Genomic DNA, 22,837 nt, shown 5'->3' with positions numbered 1-22,837 from the left:
GAGGGAGGTGTGAGGTATATATATGAGGGAGGTGTGAGGTATATATAGAGTACTATGAGAGAGGTGTGAGGTATATATAGAGTACTATGAGGGAGGTGTGAGGTATATATAGAGTACTATGAGGGAGGTGTGAGGTATATATATGAGGGAGGTGTGAGGTATATATATGAGAGAGGTGTGAGGTATATATAGAGTACTATGAGAGAGGTGTGAGGTATATATAGAGTACTATGAGGGAGGTGTGAGGTATATATATGAGGGAGGTGTGAGGTATATATAGAGTACTATGAGAGAGGTGTGAGGTATATATAGAGTACTATGAGAGAGGTGTGAGGTATATATAGAGTACTATGAGGGTATATATAGAGTACTATGAGGGAGGTGTGAGGTATATATATGAGGGAGGTGTGAGGTATATATAGAGTACTATGAGAGAGGTGTGAGGTATATATAGAGTACTATGAGGGAGGTGTGAGGTATATATAGAGTACTATGAGAGAGGTGTGAGGTATATATATGAGGGAGGTGTGAGGTATATATAGAGTACTATGAGAGAGGTGTGAGGTATATATAGAGTACTATGAGGGTATATATAGAGTACTATGAGGGAGGTGTGAGGTATATATATGAGAGAGGTGTGAGGTATATATGAGGGAGGTGTGAGGTATATATAGAGTACTATGAGGGAGGTGTGAGGTATATATAGAGTACTATGAGGGTATATATAGAGTACTATGAGGGAGGTGTGAGGTATATATATGAGAGAGGTGTGAGGTATATATGAGGGAGGTGTGAGGTATATATAGAGTACTATGAGGGAGGTGTGAGGTATATATAGAGTACTATGAGGGTATATATAGAGTACTATGAGGGAGGTGTGAGGTATATATATGAGAGAGGTGTGAGGTATATATGAGGGAGGTGTGAGGTATATATAGAGTACTATGAGGGAGGTGTGAGGTATATATAGAGTACTATGAGGGTATATATACAGTACTATGAGGGAGGTGTGAGGTATATATATGAGAGAGGTGTGAGGTATATATGAGGGAGGTGTGAGGTATATATAGAGTACTATGAGGGAGGTGTGAGGTATATATGAGGGAGGTGTGAGGTATATATAGAGTACTATGAGGGAGGTGTGAGGTATATATGAGGGAGGTGTGAGGCACGGAGTATTATTATTACACACATACCTCCTTAATAATCCTCTATACCTCACACCTCTTCCCCATAATATATCACCACTAGTACCTCACCCCTCCCCCTCCACAATACATCGTGCCTCATACCTCACCCCTGCACTCTGCATTACTTAGTCCTGACCCCTGCGCTCTGTATTACATATTAATTACCTCTGCAATGTGTGTCATGTACTCCTGACCTTGGCCTTCTGTGGTGCTCCTGCCCCCTGCGCTCTGCATTACTTAGTCCTGCCCCCTGCACTCTGCCTTACTTAGTCCTGCCCCCTGCGCTCTGCATTACTTAGTCCTGACCCCTGCGCTCTGCATTACTTAGTCCTGACCCCTGCGCTCTGCATTACTTAGTCCTGCCCCCTGCGCTCTGCATTATTTAGTCCTGCCCCCTGCGCTCTGCCTTACTTAGTCCTGCCCCCTGCACTCTGCATTACTTAGTCCTGCCCCCTGCACTCTGCATTACTTAGTCCTGCCCCCTGCACTCTGCATTACTTAGTCCTGCCCCCTGCGCTCTGCCTTACTTAGTCCTGCCCCCTGCACTCTGCATTACTTAGTCCTGCCCCCTGCACTCTGCATTACTTAGTCCTGCCCCCTGCCTTACTTAGTCCTGACCCCTGCACTCTGCATTACTTAGTCCTGCCCCCTGCGCTCTGCCTTACTTAGTCCTGCCCCCTGCACTCTGCATTACTTAGTCCTGCCCCCTGCACTCTGCCTTACTTAGTCCTGACCCCTGCACTCTGCCTTACTTAGTCCTGACCCCTGCACTCTGCCTTACTTAGTCCTGACCCCTGCACTGTCCTAACCACAATGTTTACTCCTCTTACAGGACAGAACTCGGCCAACCAGGCCTGATACTAGCTGGGCAAGTCAGACTGCAGTACCAGTTCTGCCCTCAGGATGGCCTCCGGCATCAGACTCCTTGTGACCATTCACTCTCCAGAGATGAAGGACATTGTGGACGAGTGCCGCCTCCTCACTGTCTTCTCAGGTAGGCTGCGTTTATATTTTTATAGTGACATTCCTTTTATTATATTTTTCCAGGTTTTTTTTTATGTTGATCTTTTTATTGGGAGTTTTTCAGGCGCTTTAGCGTTAAAAAAAAGCGCCTGAAAGAAGCCTCATCTGCAATCCCAATGTGAAAGCCCGAGGCAGGGCGTGAAAAAAAGTCCTGCAAGCAGCTTCTTTGCAGCGCTTTCGTGTTTTTGCCACCGGGCTGGGTGCGCCGATGGCCCGAGCCCTTTCACACTGCCAGCGCCCGAAAAACACCCCAGTGTGAAAAGGGTCCTAAGCGGCGCTTTACCAGCGTTTTTTCGGGCGCTGGCAGTGTGAAAGGGCTTGGCTTTCACATTGGTGATTGCAAATGAGGCTTCTTTCAGGCGCTTTACAGGCTTTTTTTTTTTAACGCTAAAGCGCCTGAAAAACGCCCCCCGAGTCCACCTCCACATTACGACAAAAGTCCACCTCCACATTACGACAAGAGTCCACCTCCACATTACGACAAGTGTCCACCTCCACATTACGACAAGTGTCCACCTCCACATTACGGCAAGAGTCCACCTCCACATTACAGGAAGAGTCCACCTCCACATTACGGTGAGAGTCCACCTCCACATTACGGCGAGAGTCCACCTCCACATTACGGCGAGAGTCCACCTCCACATTACGGCGAGAGTCCACCTCCACATTACGGCGAGAGTCCACCTCCACATTACGGCGAGAGTCCACCTCCACATTACGGCGAGAGTCCACCTCCACATTACGGCGAGAGTCCACCTCCACATTACGGCAAGAGTCCACCTCCACATTACGGCAAGAGTCCACCTCCACCACCTCCGCATTACAGCAAGAGTCCACCTCCACATTACGACAAGAGTCCACCTCCACTTTACAGCAAGAGTCCACCTCCACATTACGACAAGAGTCCACCTCCACATTACGACAAGAGTCCACCTCCACATTACGGCAAGAGTCCACCTCCACATTACAGCAAGAGTCCACCTCCACATTACGACAAGAGTCCACCTCCACATTACGGCAAGAGTCCACCTCCACATTACAGCAAGAGTCCACCTCCACATTACGGCAAGAGTCCACCTCCACCACCTCCGCATTACAGCAAGAGTCCACCTCCACATTACGACAAGAGTCCACCTCCACATTACAGCAAGAGTCCACCTCCACCACCTCCGCATTACAGCAAGAGTCCACCTCCACATTACGACAAGAGTCCACCTCCACATTACAGCAAGAGTCCACCTCCACATTACAGCAAGAGTCCACCTCCGCATTACAGGAAGAGTCCACCTCCACATTACAGGAAGATTCCACCTCCACATTACAGGAAGAGTCCACCTCCGCATTACAGGAAGAGTCCACCTCCGCATTACAGGAAGAGTCCACCTCCGCATTACAGGAAGAGTCCACCTCCACATTACGGCGAGAGTCCACCTCCACATTACGGCGAGAGTCCACCTCCACATTACGGCGAGAGTCCACCTCCACATTACGGCGAGAGTCCATCTCCACCACCTCCGCATTACAGCAAGAGTCCACCTCCACATTACGGCAAGAGTCCACCTCCACATTACGGCAAGAGTCCACCTCCACATTACGGCAAGAGTCCACCTCCACATTACGGCAAGAGTCCGCCTCCACATTACGGCAAGAGTCCGCCTCCACATTACGACAAGAGTCCGCCTCCACATTACGACAAGAGTCCGCCTCCACATTACGACAAGAGTCCGCCTCCACATTACGACGAGAGTCCGCCTCCACATTACGGCGAGAGTCCATCTCCACCACCTCCGCATTACAGCAAGAGTCCACCTCCACATTACGGCAAGAGTCCACCTCCACATTACGGCAAGAGTCCACCTCCACATTACGGCAAGAGTCCACCTCCACATTACGGCAAGAGTCCACCTCCACATTACGACAAGAGTCCGCCTCCACATTACGGCAAGAGTCCGCCTCCACATTACGGCAAGAGTCCGCCTCCACATTACGGCAAGAGTCCGCCTCCACATTACGACAAGAGTCCGCCTCCACATTACGACAAGAGTCCGCCTCCACATTACTCCATTCCCCCCTTTTTTTTTTTAAAGTTCTCTGCATTTGTAAGGGCTCCTGATGAGTGGATAGACTCCACGAAACGCCTAGAGCCTTGCCTTATGCTACACCATACAATCATGCGATTTTGAGATTCCACATTACAAATGCTACAAAAATGTTTAAGCTCTTTTTATTATGATTATTAATAGAATTATGTTGACCATGAACCCTTACAATTGTACTACCATATACCAATGTATCTATTATCCCTAGATCCCTGGTTGTGAATTATTTTATTACCATGCATAATAAATTGTTAAGGTGTTCTTTATCTTATCATGTTATTCTTTTAATCAATGCATATTCTTCTGGAATCCATCATCATGTGATTTTACAATTTTTTTTTCTTATCTGTGCTTCATTTAAAGTCCCACCCTGTTCCTTCTATTGATGTTGTAAAACAATAGGGATGGAGGCGGATGAATCTACTCATTCATTGCCTCATGTAAAGTCCCAAGACCCTTCTCCCCCCCCCCCTTTTTTTTTTTTCCACATTACGGCAAGAGCCCACCCCGACATTACGGCAAGAGCCCACCCCGACATTACGGAAAGAGCCCACCCCGACATTACGGCAAGAGCCCACTCCGACATTACGGCAAGAGCCCACCCCGACATTACGGCAAGAGCCCACTCCGACATTACGGCAAGAGCCCACCCTAACATTACGGCAAGAGCCCACCCCGACATTACGGCAAGAGCCCTCCACTACATTACGGCAAGAGCCCACCCCGACATTACGGCAAGAGTCCACCCTAACATTACGGCAAGAGTCCACCCTAACATTACGGCAAGAGTCCACCCCGACATTACGGCAAGAGCCCACCCCGACATTACGGCAAGAATCCACCCTAACATTACGGCAAGAGCCCACCCCGACATTACGGCAAGAGCCCACCCCGACATTACGGCAGAGCCCACCCCGACATTACGGCAAGAATCCACCCCGACATTACGGCAAGAGTCCACCCCGACATTACGGCAAGAGCATACCCTAACATTACGGCAAGAGTCCACCCCGACATTACGGCAAGAGCCCTCCACTACATTACGGCAAGAGCCCACCCCGACATTACGGCAAGAGTCCACCCTAACATTACGGCAAGAGTCCACCCCGACATTACGGCAAGAGTCCACCCCGACATTACGGCAAGAGTCCACCCCGACATTACGGCAAGAGTCCACCCCGACATTACGGCAAGAGTCCACCCCGACATTACGGCAAGAGCCCACCCCGACATTACGGCAAGAGCCCACCCCGACATTACGGCAAGAGCCCACCCCGACATTACGGCAAGAGCCCAGCCCGACATTACGGCAAGAGCCCACCCCGACATTACAGCAAGAGCCAACCCCAACATTACAGCAAGAGCCCACCCTAACATTACGGCAAGAGCCCACCCTAACATTACGGCAAGAGCCCACCCCGACATTACGGCAAGAGCCCACCCCGACATTACGGCAAGAATCCACCCCGACATTACGGCAAGAGTCCACCCCGACATTACGGCAAGAGCATACCCTAACATTACGGCAAAAGCATACCCTAACATTACGGCAAGAGTCCACCCTAACATTACGGCAAGAGTCCACCCCGACATTACGGCAAGAGTCCACCCCGACATTACGGCAAGAGCCCACCCCGACATTACGGCAAGAGCCCACCCCGACATTACGGCAAGAATCCACCCCGACATTACGGCAAGAGTCCACCCCGACATTACGGCAAGAGCATACCCTAACATTACGGCAAGAGTCCACCCCGACATTACGGCAAGAGCCCTCCACTACATTACGGCAAGAGCCCACCCCGACATTACGGCAAGAGCCCACCCCGACATTACGGCAAGAGTCCACCCCGACATTACGGCAAGAGCCCACCCCGACATTACGGCAAGAGCCCACCCCGACATTACGGCAAGAGCCCACCCCGACATTACGGCAAGAGCCCACCCCAACATTACAGCAAGAGCCAACCCCAACATTACAGCAAGAGCCCACCCTAACATTACGGCAAGAGCCCACCCTAACATTACGGCAAGAGCCCACCCTAACATTACGGCAAGAGCCCACCCCGACATTACGGCAAGAGCCCACCCCGACATTACGGCAAGAATCCACCCCGACATTACGGCAAGAGTCCACCCCGACATTACGGCAAGAGCATACCCTAACATTACGGCAAGAGTCCACCCTAACATTACGGCAAGAGTCCACCCCGACATTACGGCAAGAATCCACCCCGACATTACGGCAAGAGTCCACCCCGACATTACGGCAAGAGCATACCCTAACATTACGGCAAGAGTCCACCCCGACATTACGGCAAGAGTCCACCCCGACATTACGGCAAGAGTCCACCCCGACATTACGGCAAGAGTCCACCCCGACATTACGGCAAGAGCCCACCCCGACATTACAGCAAGAGCCCACCCCGACATTACAGCAAGAACGCATCTCCATATTATGGCAAAGATTTGAGGCAGCCGACACCCACAGAAGATCGGTGCTTAATTCTTCAAAATGTTTGGAACAACCTACCTGCCGAGTTCCTTTAAAACTATATACCTAGAAGAACTGGTGCTGGTTTGAAGGCAAAGGGCGGTCACACCAAATATTAATTGGATTTGCATTTCTCTTCTCTTCATTCACTTCCCATTTTGTTAATTAATAAAAATTAACAATTCTGTTTATGAAACTTTATTCTTAATTTACAGCATTTCTTCACACTTGCCTAAAACTTTTGCATAGTACTGTACTTCCACATTGTGGCAAGAACCAACCTCCAAATTTTGGCTTGTGCCCATCCCCCAGTTTAGTTCCGCTTTATCTTATTCTATCCAGAACTACAAATACAAAACCATTTGGGCTTTACATACACTTTATATTGGAACTAAAGTCTACAAATACTTACCTCCACTCCAGCAATTGGACATCCGCGAGCTCCCCCGCCGCCTCCTCCTCCTCCCAAGCTCCTCCATATCTACCACCCTGGAGTGCAGGAATTAACCAGCACCGGCAGATGCTGCCACTGCGCATGCAGAGAACAGAAGGTAGGAAGTCTTTACTGCACAATAGATGTACATTAGTACTGGATATCTCTTTTGTAATAACAAAAATACCTCCTGCTCAGTTTTTTGTTTTAGATCCACAGTTCCACTTTAAGCGCCCTAAAACTGCCTATGGACGTTTCATATTTATTGTGTGTCTAAACCCTAAAAATGTGAATGAAAAAACACTTTAACCGCTTGCCGACCAGCCGCTGTCTTTATACTGCGGCAGGTTGGCACGATCCCGCGAACCGTCGTAGCTATACGTCGGTCCCTTTTTAAGTGGGATAGCAGGCACGCGCATGCGCCCGCTGCACTGCAGGGGTGCCGATGCGCACGGTCGCAGTGACTTTTGTTTATAGCGCAAAAAAAAATAAAAACCGCAGAGGTGATCAATCGCCACCAAAAGAAAGCTCTATTTGGCTACAGCGCAATTGTCAGTTAAAGTGACGCAGTGCCGTATCGCAAAAAATGGCCTGGTCATTGAGCAGCCAAATCTTCCGGGGCTGAAGTGGTTAACCACTTGCTGTCTGGGGAAATTTTTTTTTTTTTTCACACAAATGCTAATATCAGCATTTTTGGCTAGAAAAGTACTTAGAACCCCCAAACATTCCATATTTTCTGAATGCAGAGGCCCCCAGAAAAGAAAAACGGTGGCTGTTGGAAAAAATACACTTAAATGAATTTTAGCGCACACTGGCCACTCTACCATACAGGCCTGATTGGTGGAGTGCTGCAGAGATGGTTGTTCTTCTGGAAGGTTCTCCTCTCTCCACAGAGAAACGCTGGAGCTCTGTCAGAGTGACCATCAGGTTCATGGTCATCTCCCTGACTAAGACCCTTCTCCCCCGATCGCTCAGTTTGGCCGGGTGGCCCATTCTAGGAAGAGTCTTGGTGGTTCCAAACTTCTTCCATTTATGGATGATGGAGGCCACTGTACTCACTGAGACCTTCAATGCTGCAGACATGTTTCTGTACCCTTCCCAGATCTGTCCCTCCATACAATCCTGTCTCGGAGGTCTACAGACAATTCCTTGGATTCCATGGCTTGGTTTGTGCTCTGACATGCACTGTTACCTGTGGGACCTTCTATAGACAGGTGTGTGCCTTTCCAAATCATGTCCAATCAACTGAATTTACCACAGGTGGACTCCAATCAAGTTGTAGAAACATCACAAGGATGATCAGTGGAAACAGGATGTACCTGAGCTCAATTATGAGTGTCATGGCAAAGCCTGTGATACTTATGTACATGGGAGGAGTCTGTGATACTTATGCACATGGGAGGAGCCTGTGATACTTATGTACATGGGAGGAGCCTGTGATAATTAGGTACATGGGAGGAGCCTGTGATACTTATGTACATGGGAGGAGCCTGTGATACTTATGTACATGGGAGGAGTCTGTGATACTTATGTACATGGGAGGAGCCTGTGATACTTCTGTACATGGGAGGAGTCTGTGATACTTCTGTACATGGGAGGAGCCTGTGATACTTCTGTACATGGGAGGAGCCTGTGATAATTAGGTACATGGGAGGAGCCTGTGATACTTATGTACATGGGAGGAGCCTGTGATAATTAGGTACATGGGAGGAGCCTGTGATACTTATGTACATGGGAGGAGCCTGTGATACTTATGTACATGGGAGGAGCCTGTGATACTTATGTACATGGGAGGAGTCTGTGATACTTATGTACATGGGAGGAGCCTGTGATACTTCTGTACATGGGAGGAGCCTGTGATACTTCTGTACATGGGAGGAGTCTGTGATACTTATGTACATGGGAGGAGCCTGTGATACTTATGTACATGGGATTATTTTTCCTTTTTTATTGTTAATAAATGTGCAAAGATTTCAATCAAACTTCTTTCACGTTGTCATTATGGGGGATTGTTTGTAGAATTTTAATGAAAATAATGAATTTAATCCATTTTGGAATAAGGCTGGAGCATAACAAAATGTGGAAAAAGTGTAGCGCTGTGAATACTTTGCAGATGCACTGCATATCTAAGGTCTGATAAGCTGATTTTTTTTTTCTCTTGGGTTTAGGTACACTTTTAAGTTTGTCATCTCCTGACATGGCTGGATAATAACAAAACAGCACCTTATCCACCTGGACAATATACTGTGCCTCATCCCCCCTCCATATCCAATAGGACAATACACTGTGCCCCACCCCCCCTCCATATCCAATAGGACAATATACTGTGCCCCACTCCCCCTCCATATCCAATAGGACAATATACTGTGCCCCATCCCCCCTCCATATCCAATAGGACAATATACTGTGCCCCATCCCCCCTCCATATCCAATAGGACAATATACTGTGCCCCACCCCCCCTCCATATCCAATAGGACAATATACTGTGCCCCACTCCCCCTCCATATCCAAAAGGACAATATACTGTGCCCCACTCCCCCTCCATATCCAATAGGACAATATACTGTGCCCCACCCCCCCTCCATATCCAATAGGACAATATACTGTGCCCCACTCCCCCCTCCATATCCAATAGGACAATATACTGTGCCCCACTCCCCCTCCATATCCAATAGGACAATATACTGTGCCCCATTCCCCCCTCCATATCCAATAGGACAATATACTGTGCTCTATTCCCCCCCCCCCCCATATCCAATAGGACAATGTACTGTGCCTGTTATCCATGTCCAATATACTGTGCCCCATCCCCCCTCCATATCCAATAGGACAATATACTGTGCCCCACCCCCCCTCCATATCCAATAGGACAATATACTGTGCCCCACTCCCCCTCCATATCCAATAGGACAATATACTGTGCCCCACTCCCCCTCCATATCCAATAGGACAATATACTGTGCTCTATTCCCCCCCCCCCCCCCATATCCAATAGGACAATGTACTGTGCCTGTTATCCATGTCCAATATACTGTGCCTCATACCTCCTCCATATCCAACTGGATAATATACTGTGCCTCATGCCTCCTAAAATCCCATCAACTAATATACTGTGGCTTGTATCCCTTCCACTGGACAATGAACTGTGCCTCATACTTCCTCCAAATCCAACTAGTCAATGAACTGTGCCTTATACCTCCTCTATATCCAAATGAACAATATACTGTGCCTCCTCGAGCCAATATCCCCCCTGTCCTACTTGTACAGCTCCCCTCCTTTTCAGTGCAGATCTCCTCCTCCCTGGTACAGCATCGTTCCACCTGTACAGCCCCCCCCCCTCCTCCCCAGTATAGATTCCCCACCTGTACAGCCCCCCTCTCCTTCCCAGTATAGATTCCCCACCTGTACAGCCCCCCCCCCCCCAGTATAGATTCCCCATCTGTACAGCCCCCCCCTCCTCCCCAGTATAGATTCCCCACCTGTACAGCCCCCCCCCCCCCCCCCAGTATAGATTCCCCACCTGTACAGCCCCCCCCCCCCCCAGTATAGATTCCCCATCTGTACAGCCCCCCCCTCCTCCCCAGTATAGATTCCCCACCTGTACAGCCCCCCCCCCCAGTATAGATTCCCCACCTGTACAGCCCCCCCTCTCCTTCCCAGTATAGATTCCCCACCTGTACAGCCCCCCTCTCCTTCCCAGTATAGATTCCCCACCTGTACAGCCCCCCCCCAGTATAGATTCCCCATCTGTACAGCCCCCCCCTCCTCCCCAGTATAGATTCCCCACCTGTACAGCCCCCCCCCCCCCCAGTATAGATTCCCCACCTGTACAGCCCCCCCTCCTCCCCAGTATAGATTCCCCACCTGTACAGCCCCCCCTCCTCCCCAGTATAGATTCCCCACCTGTACAGCCCCCCCTCCTCCCCAGTATAGATTCCCCACCTGTACAGCCCCCCCCTCCCCACTATAGATTCCCCACCTGTACAGACTCCCACCCCTGGGCCTTCACCAGTACTGGTGTCAGTATTGCATAAGATTGTCTTAAAATGGGACTTCACATTTGGATAGCGAAGGGTTAAGTCGGGAGGATATCCCTCCCTTCCTGGCCCAGGGACACAGAAGGGTTGGGACTTCTGTTGGGGGAGATTCCCCCTCACTTCCTGTCCCAGGGACGCTGAGCGCATAAATAGGATCACATTTCCAGGGACACAGACGACAGAAAACCTGATAGAGGTTCCAGTCATCCCCCCCCTCCCAAAAAAAAAAAAAAAAAAAGGGGTTCTGGTTACACTTTAAGGATTATATTACATGATATCATGGAGAGAATCTGCAGAGAACTGCAACAATCTGCAGCTGAATGAGGCATGTCCTTGTACTAAGTATAACTGGGACAACCTTGACTGGGGCCTTCGCCACATCAAATCCCTCAACTTCTGTTTGTCTATTTTTTTTTTTTTCATGGAAACATCCCATCAAGGTTTTTCCATGGAGCCGGCAAAGTCTATTGTGCTTCAGAAAGAAAAAAAAAGATTTGTTTTGTCTATTATATCAGAAAGTGTTATTTAAAGGATAAAGGAAGTAATCCTGGCATCAGCGTAAACCTTCTACAGCCGCCACCAGTAAACGTGGATAATATTAGGTTGTGAGAGCGGCAAGTCACTCTCCAGCCAGACGTCAACAGGCTGGTGTTAAAATCACTGCATCCCTATCAATAGGAGTTGCAGACAGACCGGAAGGATTTGCCCCCTTAATGATCAGGCCATTTTCTGCAATACGGCACTGCGACGCTTTAACTGACAATTGCACGGTCGTGCGACGCTGTACCCAAACAAAATTGACGTCTTTTTTTTTTTCCCCCCACAAACTGAGCTTTCTTTTGGTGGTATTTGACCACCTCTGCGGTTTTTATCTTTTGCGCTATAAACAAAAAAAGAGCGACAATTTTGAAAAAAAAAAAAAAAAAAAACAATTTTTTACTTTTTGAATTATTTTTAAAAAACAAATTTCTTCATCAGTTTAGGCCAACATGTATTCTACATATTTTTTGTAAAAAAAAAAAAAAAAAAACGCAATAAGCGTATATTGATTGGTTTGCACAAACGTTATAGCATCTGTGAAATGGGGGATAATTTATGGCATTTTTATCATTTTTATTTTTTTTTTTTATTACTAGTAATGGCAGCAATCTGCGATTTTTAGCAGGACTGTGACATTGCGGCGGACAGATTGGACACTTTTGACACTTTTTTTGGACCACTGACATCTTTACAGCCTTAGTGCTATAAAATGCACTGACTACTGTGTAAATTTCACTGGCAAGGAAGGAGTTAACACTAGAGGGTGATCAAGGGGTTAAATGTGTTTCTAATTGGGGGGGGGGGGGACTGACTGGGGTAGGAGAGAGATTGCTGTTCCTAATCACTAGGAACAGCAGATCTCTCTCTCTCTTCCCCTGTCAGAACGGAGATCTGTCTGTTTTTACATTGACAAATCCCTGCTCTGGATCTCTTTCCCACAATCACAGGTGAACGGCAGGCATCGCGGCCGCCAGACACGCGCATCGGGTCCCCCTCCATGCAGCGGGCAAGCCTCTGGCGGCAACCGCACGCCTGCTATGGCTCTTAAAGGAGCCGACGTACACCTAGGGCGATTTTCTATGCATTAGGGTAAAAAACCTGGGTTGCAGGATCCCCCCCCCCCCCCAGCCCCCCTTTTTCTTACCTGAGCCCAATCCGATCCAGCGATCTGCACGAGAGCAGCAGCTCTCATCAATGTCTCCCTCCTCATTTGGCCAAAGGCTTCCGCTGCTGTTAATCAAATGCTGTGGCGAGGGAGAGGGGCAGGGCTAAGTTGCTCGGTTTGTGTCAATAGACACAAAAGGGGGGGCTCAGGAACGAGTCCACACGGATGCCCCTCATGGAACGCAGCTTTCCATGGGAGCAGCCGCCGAAGAGGAGGGTCCAGGAGCGCCGGCGGCGGACCTAAGAAAAGGAGGATCGGGGCTGCTCTGTGCAAAGCCACTACACAGAGCAGGTAAGTATAACATGTTTGTTATTAAACTTTCATTTAAAAAAAAAAATTGAAATATTACTTAGAGTCCAAATATTTGGACTTTATCAACTTATTTGGACTTTATTTGGATTTATCAATCAAATTAATTAATCAAAGCAACTGAATAATCAATTCTGTCTAGAACATTAATCCACAACATGGTCCCTGAAATGCGTTGATTGTAGCACCCATTATATGTTTGTAATAAATCCTCTTCTTGGACTCTAAAACTTTGGGGTGGCACTTTGATTTTCAGGTAAAGATCAAAGGTTGGGGCCCCGTTGCTTGATAAAAAATGTGGTGTGAAGAGTGGGCATGGTTTTCATTATGCCAGGGGCAATGCTAGGATTGCAATAAAGACCTATGGCACCTTTGGGCATTTTAAGTAGGGGAGTAATGTGATGCACAGCAAACAGTGGGTGTAATGGTTGATAGCTGTGACTAGCTCAGTTGACTATCGATTAGTTAGATTGTGTTAACATTGTAATTGCGGCTTTCATATATACTAGTTTCACAAATGATCACATTTCATTTCAAACACAATATATTTACATCCTAGGCGCTGAATCAACACACTTTTTTTTTTTTTCTTCTGTAAACGGTGGGTGTGACCAAATCGTGTTAATGGTGGGAGGGGCTTAAAGGGCGTGTTTAATATAAAACAAAGCTAGTCTGTCCCCTAGTACAATTCCCCTACCCCCCCAGTCAGTCTGTCCCCCCAGCATAATCCTCCCCAGGTCATTCTGTCCCCCCAGTATTAGCCTCCCCCAGATCATTCTGTCCTCCAGTATAATACTTCTCTCTCTTTAGTCAACCTGTCCCCCCAGTATATTCCTCTCCCGGGTCAGTCAGTCACCCAGTATAATCCTCTCCCGGGTCAGTCAGTCCCCCAGTATAATCCTCTCCCGGGTCAGTCAGTCCCCCAGTATAATCCTCTCCCGGGTCAGTCAGTCCCCCGGTATAATCCTCTCCCGGGTCAGTCAGTCCCCCAGTATAATCCTCTCCCGGGTCAGTCAGTCCCCCGGTATAATCCTCTCCCGGGTCAGTCTGTCCCCCAGTATAGTCCTCTCCCGGGTCAGTCTGTCCCCCAGTATAGTACTCTCCCGGGTCATTCTGTCCCCCAGTATAAGCCACCCCCAGATCATTCTGTCCCCCAGTGTAATCCACCCCCAACTCAGTCTGTTTCCCAGTATAATCCTCCCCCAGGCCATTTTGTCCCCCAGCATTATCCTCCATCAGGTCATTCTGTCCCCCAGTATAATCCTTCTCTCTCCTTGGTCAATCTGTCCCCAGTATAATCCTTCTCTCTCCTTGGTCAATCTGTCCCCCAGTATAATCCACCTCCAAATCATTCTGTCCCCCAGTATAATCCAACCCCAGCTCAGTCTGTTCCCCAGTAAAATCCTGCCCCAGGTTATTGTGTCCCCCAGTATAATCCTTCCCCAAGTCATTCTGTCTCCCAATATAATCCTTCCCCAGGTCATTCTGTCCCCCATTATAATCCTTCTGTCTCATTGATCAATCTGTCCCCTAGTATAATCCTCCCCCAGGTCAGTCTGTTCCCCAGTACATAACCCCCCCCAGTCAATCTGCCTTCCCGTATAATCCTTCTCTCTCCTTGGTCAATCTGTCCCCCAGTATAATCCTCCCCCAGGTCATTCTGCCCCCCAGTATAATCCTTCCCCGGGTCAGTCTGTCCCCCAGTATAATCCTTCCCTGGGTCAGTCTGTCCCCCAGTATAATCCTCCCCCGGGTCAGTCTGTCCCCCAGTATAATCCTCCCCCAAGTCATTCTGTCCCCCAGTATAATCCTCCCCCAAGTCATTCTGTCCCCCAGTATAATCCTCCCCCGGGTCAGTCTGTCCCCCAGTATAATCCTCCCCCAAGTCATTCTGTCCCCCAGTATAATCCTCCCCCGGGTCAGTCTGTCCCCCAGTATAATCCTCCCCCAAGTCATTCTGTCCCCCAGTATAATCCTCCTCTGGGTCATTCTGTCCCCCAGTATAATCCTTCTGTCTCATTGATCAATCTGTCCCCCAGTATAATCCTCCCCCAGGTCAGTCTGTTCCCCAGTACATAACCCCCCCCCCCCCCAGTCAGTCTGCCTTCTGGTATAATCCTTCTCTCTCCTTGGTCAATCTGTCCCACAGGTCATTCTGTCCCCCAGTATAATCCTTCCCCCCAGGCCATTCTGTCCCCCAGTATAATCCTTCCCAAGGTCAGTCTGTCCCCCAGTATAATCCTTCCCCAGGTCAGTCTGTCCCCCAGTATAATCCTTCCCAAGGTCATTCTGTCACCCAGTATAATCCTCCTCTTGGTCATTCTGTCCCCCGGTAAAATCTTTCTGTCTCATTGCTCAATCTTTCCCCCAGTATAATCCTCCCCCAGGTCAGTCTGTTCCCCAGTACATAACCCCCCCCCCCCCCCCAGTCAATCTGCCTTCCAGTATAATCCTTCCATCTCCTTGGTCAATCTGTTGCACAGTATAACCTTTCCAGGTCAGTCAGTCATCCCACTCAGGTCAGTCTGTCCCTAGTATATTCCTTCCAAGGCCTTGCTTGATTTTCTCAGGCACACCTTCATCTTTGACATAGAACACTGTCCAGGAGCTTGTAGAGGGAGAATCCTATAGGAAGCTTTTCCATCCCCTAATTAAGGCCTAATAAAGGAAGATTGTTTGGCCTCTAAAACACATTTGGCTGTCTTGTGTCTTCCTGTTCTCTCAATTTAATCAGCAATAAATGACTATGGACTCTTATGGCGACCGTCTGGGGCTCTTTTTGTCTTCTTTAAAGAGATTACACTACGTTCTTATAAATTATTTGCTCACAATAAGCCTGATTGATATGTGCAAACAATTTTAGTTGTATTTTATTTTTTGTCCAATTTTTGGAATAAACCTCCCTAATCCCTCGTGTATTATTCACGGTTACACAAAATCCGGCACACATATTTTGGTATTGTTGTTTCACCTTTGTATTACTACATTTCCACCCTTGTCAGATGTTAAAAGTATTGTGTATAGCGGGGGTCAGTAACCTTTTGCTGTTATTAGACAATGGTGTGCCAGTAAACAATGGCGTACTGTAGCCATATAGTTAATTTTCAATTCTATGTATGGATAGCTGTACTGATAACGGCAAAGTAAACCCGTTAATTATTATTTTATTAACTGGTGCATATTCATATTTATATTTCATTATTATTGTGTATGGGACAGTATCAGTGTCATTCCTGTCCCTGACTTTCAGAGCTTAGCTATGTTATGTCTGACCTGCATGAAGTTCATTTCAGCTGCACACACTTCAGAATTATAAAGTGTATCTAAAGCCAAAAACATATATATTCTCTCCCTGTCCCTCTCCCTCTCTCCCTCTCCCTCTCTCTCCCTCTCTCATTTTTGCTTTTACAAATAAATATGTAAAAAGTGTGGTGTGCATTTGTATTCAGCCCACTTTACTCTGATACCCCTAACTAAAATCTAGTGGAACGGCTTGCCTCCAGAAATCACCTAATTAGTAAATAGAGTCCACCTGTGTGTAATTTAATCTCAGTATAAATACAGCTGTTCTTTGAAGCCCTCAGAGGTTTGTTAGAGAACCTTAGTGAACAAACAGCATCATGAAGGCCAAGGAACACACCAGGCCGTTCAGGGACAACGTTGTGGAGAAGTTTAAAACAGGGTTAGGTTATAAAAAAATATCCGAAGCTGAGCACTGTTCAATCCATCATCCGAATAAGGAAAGACTATGGCACAACTGCAAACCTACCAAGACATGGCCGTCCACCTAAACTGACCGGCCGGGCAAGGAGAGCATTCATCAGAGAAGCGGCCAAGAGGTCCATGGTAACTCTGGAGGAGCTGCAGAGATCCACAGCTCAGGTGGGAGAATCTGTCCACAGGACAACTATTAGTCGTGTTCTCCACAAATCTGATCTTTATGAAAGAGTGGCAAGAAGAATGATATTGTTGAAAGAAAGCCATAGGAAGTCCCATTTGCAGTTTGCGAGAAGTCATGTGGGGGACACAGCAAACCTGTGGAAGAAGGTGCTTTGTTCAGATGAGACCAACATTTAACTTTTTGGCCTAAAAGCAAAACGCTATGTATGGGGGAAAACTAACACTGCACATCACCCTGAACACACCATCCCCACCGTGAAACATGGTGGTGGCAGCATCATGTTGTAGGGATGTTTTTCTTCAGCAGGGACAGGGAAGCTGGTCAGAGATGATGGGATGATGGATGGAGCCAAATCTTAGAAGAAAACCTGTTAGAGTCTACAAAAGATTTGAGACTGGGGCGGAGGTTCACCTTCCAGCAGGACAACGACCCGAAACATACAGCCAGAGCTACAATGGAATGGTTTAGATCAAAGTATATTCATGTGTTAGAATGGCCCAGTCAAAGTCCAGACCTAAATCACATTGAGAATCTGTGGCGAGACTTGAAAATTGCTGTTCACAGACGCTCTCCATCCAATCTGACAGAGCTTGAGATATTTTACAAAGAAGAATGGGCAAAAATGTCCCTCTCTAGATGTGCAAAGCTGGTAGAGACATCCCCAAAAAGACTTGCAGCTGTAATTGCAGAGAAGGGCGGTTCTACAAAGTATTGACTCGAGCTGAAGGCCGCTATCAAAGCAACCTGGGATTAAAAATCCTTTCTATTATCTGTTTTATGTAATATTCTAATATTCTGAGATACTGAATTTTGGGTTTTCACTCGCTGTAAGTCTCAATCATCAAAATTAAAAGAAAGAAATGATTGAAATATATCACTCTGTGTGTAATGCATCTATATGTACAGTAAAACCTTGGATTGTGAGCATAATTCGTTCCTGAAACATGTTTGTAATCCAAAGCACTTGTATATCAAAGCAAATTTCCCATAAGAAAAAATGGAAGCTCAAATGATTCGTTCCACAACCATTTATTCATAGGTCCTTCAGTTTATAGTCCATATAAAAAGATTATAGCAATGTGATAGATTGTGTAACTATAAAATGTCCATCTACAAATGGAAACCGCCACAAGGGGATTAAAAGCAAAATCCAGCAGGCGCTCCAGAGTATAAAAGAGAAGAGAGGAGCCTCTAAGTGTAGCAATATGTTGCTAAATGTTGTACCTTCATTAAATGTAACCATATTGCTACACTTAGAGGCGCCTCTCTTCTCTTTTATACTCAGTTGTGACATGATGCTACTTGTATATCAGGACATCGCTTGTATATCAAGTCAAAATTTATTTAAAAATTTTGATTATCTTGCAAAACGCTCTCAAACCAATTTACTCTCAAACCAAGGTTTTACTGTAATATAGGAGTTTCACTTTTTGAATTAAAGGGCCATTCTTTTCACTGACCTCCGAATTAGTTTGAGAAGGGGACCTGGGACCTAAAAAATATTTTAAGGTTTGCTTTGAGGTAAAATGGTTGGGTCAATTTTCTTCATTGAAGTCAGGCCCCTGGAGAGATCATGCGGACTGGAGCAACCTCTGCATAGGTGAGTATAGACATCTTTTCTTTACAGGGTAGTTAGAATAGGCTAATGCCGCGTACACACGGTCGGACTTTTCGACCGGACGGGTCCGACAGACTTTCCAGCATACTTTAGACTGACTTTTGACGGACTTCCGACGGACTTTTTGTAACGAACAGACCTGCCTACACACAATCACACCAAAGTCCAACGGATTCGTACGTGATGATGTACACCGGACTAAAATAAGGAAGTTGATAGCCAGTAGCCAATAGCTGCCCTAGCGTGGGTTTTTGTCCGTCGGACTAGCATACAGACGAGTGGATTTCTGGGTCCGGCGGAGTTACGACGTAAAGACTTGAAGCAAGTTCCAAATCTAAAGTCCTTCAGATTTGCGACTGGAAAAGTCTGCTGAAGGTCCGGTGAAGCCCACACACGATCGGATTGTCCGCTGGATTTGGTCCGTCGGCGTCCGTCGAAACAGTCCGGTTGAAAAGTCCGACCGTGTGTATGCGGCATTAGAATTTTGGATGGGAGCAGGTTTAGGCTTAGTATACGACTGAAATTCTACTTTTAGGACCTATAAGCTGGAATATGTGACATTTTTGGTGTTGGATCCAGTAACACTTCAAATTCCTTTTCCAATTATTTTTATTATTTTGCAATAAAAAGGAGGGTATACATATAATAATATTAGATATAAAAACATAGTGGGATTGACACATGGGTACAGTTGTCTCCCATACATACAGTAGATAAAGTAAGGCATAGAGAACACATCACGTGCAAAAGGAGGAGAAGCAAATACAAATCAAATTTCACAAGTTACAGGCAGTGGCATGCATATCAGCTTATGCGACTTAAAACGTTAGAGCCAACCAGTATAAAATCTGCAGGCAAACAAGGTAACAGCAAGTGAATGGGACCTCGCTGGCCCCAGCCAATATGTGTGAAAAGTTTTTTTCCAATCCAATGTGTCAATCTTGGACAGAGCAAACCTGCGCAGGTTGGGTAAACAGGAAGAATATTCCTAGAGAGGTATCCCCTCCATCGGCTCACCCCAGTCCAAATCACAGGCGCTGCCTTGCATTGGATGCCCCCCGGCGGTGTGGAAGACAACCCTTCCAGAAGATGAAGAAAAAGAAAGATAATGAAGGGGATAGAACCAAGTAACCATTCATTCTCCAAGAAAAGTAACGACAACAATACAGATTTCCCGAGAGGTAGGAGGTCCATGGATCCCAAACATTTTTCAAACAACTTTGTTTTGTTATTAAGAAGTGCAGAAAGTCTTTCATTGATCATGATCCAAGATAGCTTAGCTTTGACCATATCAAGAAGGTTAATAGCTGACTTCCAGGATCGTGTGATGGTAATGAATATAAAGAAAACCTTTTCACATGTCTCGGGGGCCTCTTGAACAGGATAGCCCAATAGAGAGATTTTTTTTTTAGATTTGCTTGGGTTAGGGAACAGATAAAATTGTAGATATGCGTCCAATAATGCTCTACTTTCGGAGACGTCCACCATACATTATAAAGTGTTCCTCCTTGACCGCAACCACGGAAGCACATCGCAGAGACTCATGGAACAAAGGAGGCCCATCTAGTTGGGACCATATACCATCAAAGTAGTATTTTATAGTTCGCTTCAATGATAAGATGTATTTATATAAGATTTTAAGGCGTAGCTCGTTATCTTGTACCATTCGACCTTATTGGTTAAACTAGATGGACTTGTGTCTTTTTTTTTTCAACCAGACTAACAATGTAACTATGTTCCAATTCTGTAGGCAGTTTTGTGGGTGAAGACATTCATTCAGAGTACAATGCTGAAATATGACCAGAACATTTAACGAAATTCTTTCACAAAGATTCCAAAGCAGTCATGCTGGACAGGGAAGTGAAAAAGCTGTATGTATCAGTAGATTGCTGTATCAGGGAACTGGTATTTCCCTCTCAATAATTGTTGGGATAGAACTCTGCCACCCTTGCACACGCCTGCACTCCGAAAATGTCCTTATTTTGCCACTATTTAAACACCAATAGGGTGAGACCCAGGCTAAACTGTGGGTTGAGTAAAAAAAAAAAAAGAAGCCAGAGACATGTGAGCAGATTTGAATTTAAGTAAGGCGCACAGTCTGTCCCACAAGCCCAGTGAAAAGAATAAAGTAGGGCATAGTATGGGAGGCCTATTTCTAGCTGGTAGCCATATAAAGTGATTGATTGGCATGGTAGGAAAGGGGTAGGATTGCATAGACATCTATGGGAGAAAAGATTCGGGAGTGTGAAAACAAATCGGTTGCACCATTTGAGACAATTCGATCGTGTGTGGGCTCCAGCGGACTTTCTCAAAAGTTTGACGGACTTAGATTTGAAACATGTTTCAAATCTGTCCGATGGACTCGAGTCCGGTCGAAAAGTCAGCTCGTCTGTATGCTAGTGCAACGGACAAAAAACGACGCTAGGGCAGCTATTGGCTACTGGCTATCTTCCTTGTTTTAGTCCGGTGTACGTCATCACGTACGAATCCGTCGGACTTTGGTTGATTGTGTGTAGGCAAATCCGTTCATTCAGAAAGTCCGTCGTAAAGTCCGCCGAAAAGTAAGCCGGACAAAGTCTGCCGTAAAGTCCGCTCGGGTGTACGCGGCAATACACTTCAAATTCAGGTATTAAAATAAAAGGTTTTATGTTCCAGTTTCACTATGTTGGCACGTTCTCTGCTCGGAGTGCTTCCATCGATCGCCTCTTCCATAACCATGGTGAGAATGCCAGGGACACTCTGCTCCATTGCCCATAGCCCACTGCACCCCATTCCTGGTGCTCGGTCAAGCTAGGCAATTCAAACAGTTACAAACTCCTGGCAACGCACAGTCCGGTGATTGCGGCTCGTGTTTATGTTCCACTCTGTAGTCACACTCATGGCAATGTCCTAGATCGTTGATATAATTATTCATCCTCCCTTCTATTCGTGATAAAATGCAATCGGCTACAATAGTCTATCAAGATAAACCTGACATCTACTAACCATAAAACAATTACAATGTAACGCTCACGCTTACAACAAACAAACGTGCAACGAATACTCCATTAATAACTAAAATAATGCAAGAGTTCTACCAAAAGTAATGCAAAAGTGGACATAACTTTTTTATGAAAGTGGAACTTAATCCAAAAGGGGACGTTACGCTTTTCCGCCTCCCCCACCAGCCCCTTCTCTACTACCTTTGAGACAGTTTTTTTTTGGGGGTGGGGGGTAGCGGGTACTTGGTTTTGACAGGTACCCACTTTCAGTCAGATTGCAGCAGTGGATCGATCAGAAGTTCTTCTCCCCCTCCCTGCTTGCAACCTTCTAGAACATGTCACAGGTCCCAGAAAACAGGAAAAGGAAACTCAGAAACTCATCAGGTGAGTGATGAATAGCAGGTGAGCGGGTAAGCTGGGGAAAGGACTCCTCCTACGGGTGTAAGCCTCGGCTCACAGGCCACACACGAATACAATGAAGAAATGTCCCAGAAGGCTGTGGGACCATTGTCAAAGCGCATCACAGCCAGCTGCCCACAGTTAACATGCTGGCGCCGGTGAGGACCAAAGACCAGTGAAGAACTGGCTCAGGTGAGGACAGTGCTGGATCCTCGGACAGGTAAGTGTCCTTTTTTTTTTTTTTTTAGAAGTCAGCAGCCACAGTATTTGTAGCTGTTGAATTTTAATTGTTTGTTCCTAGGGTGAAGAACCGCTTTAACTAAAGATGATAAGATTTTCTTTCCTGCAATGAAAATCACTTGATTCCCCTATCAACATAGTCACTGTTGATGGGGGAATTCCTCCTATGAAGCCATTGCGTTCTCCCGACAAGAGGTGCAGGGAGCTATAGCCACTGGCAACAATCGCATGTAAAAATCCGGCATGCTGGTTGTACAATCAGCCTGCCCATAGATGGTTCGAATCTCAGCTGGTCTCTGCTGAATTGGCTGAGATTCAAACTGTCTTTGGCCAGCTTTACATAGGTTGTTCAAATTCCACATGTTAGTAGATTAACTCTTCCTCTAGCAGGGATCGCCAAACTTTCT

The 22,837-nt window shown here is 46.7% G+C and overlaps 1 protein-coding gene across 1 annotated transcript in view; it reads right to left on the bottom strand.

Annotated features, from left to right (window-relative positions):
- Positions 1 to 22,837, bottom strand: part of ST3GAL3 (ST3 beta-galactoside alpha-2,3-sialyltransferase 3) — a gene marked incomplete at its 3' end in the record, with an annotated part of 495,733 nt that overhangs the window by 445,741 nt on the left and 27,155 nt on the right.

The sequence above is a fragment of the Aquarana catesbeiana genome, linkage group LG07, assembly GCF_042186555.1.
Source record: "Aquarana catesbeiana isolate 2022-GZ linkage group LG07, ASM4218655v1, whole genome shotgun sequence".
Taxonomy (NCBI): domain Eukaryota; kingdom Metazoa; phylum Chordata; class Amphibia; order Anura; family Ranidae; genus Aquarana; species Aquarana catesbeiana.
This window is presented reverse-complemented; position numbering and strand designations above follow the sequence as displayed.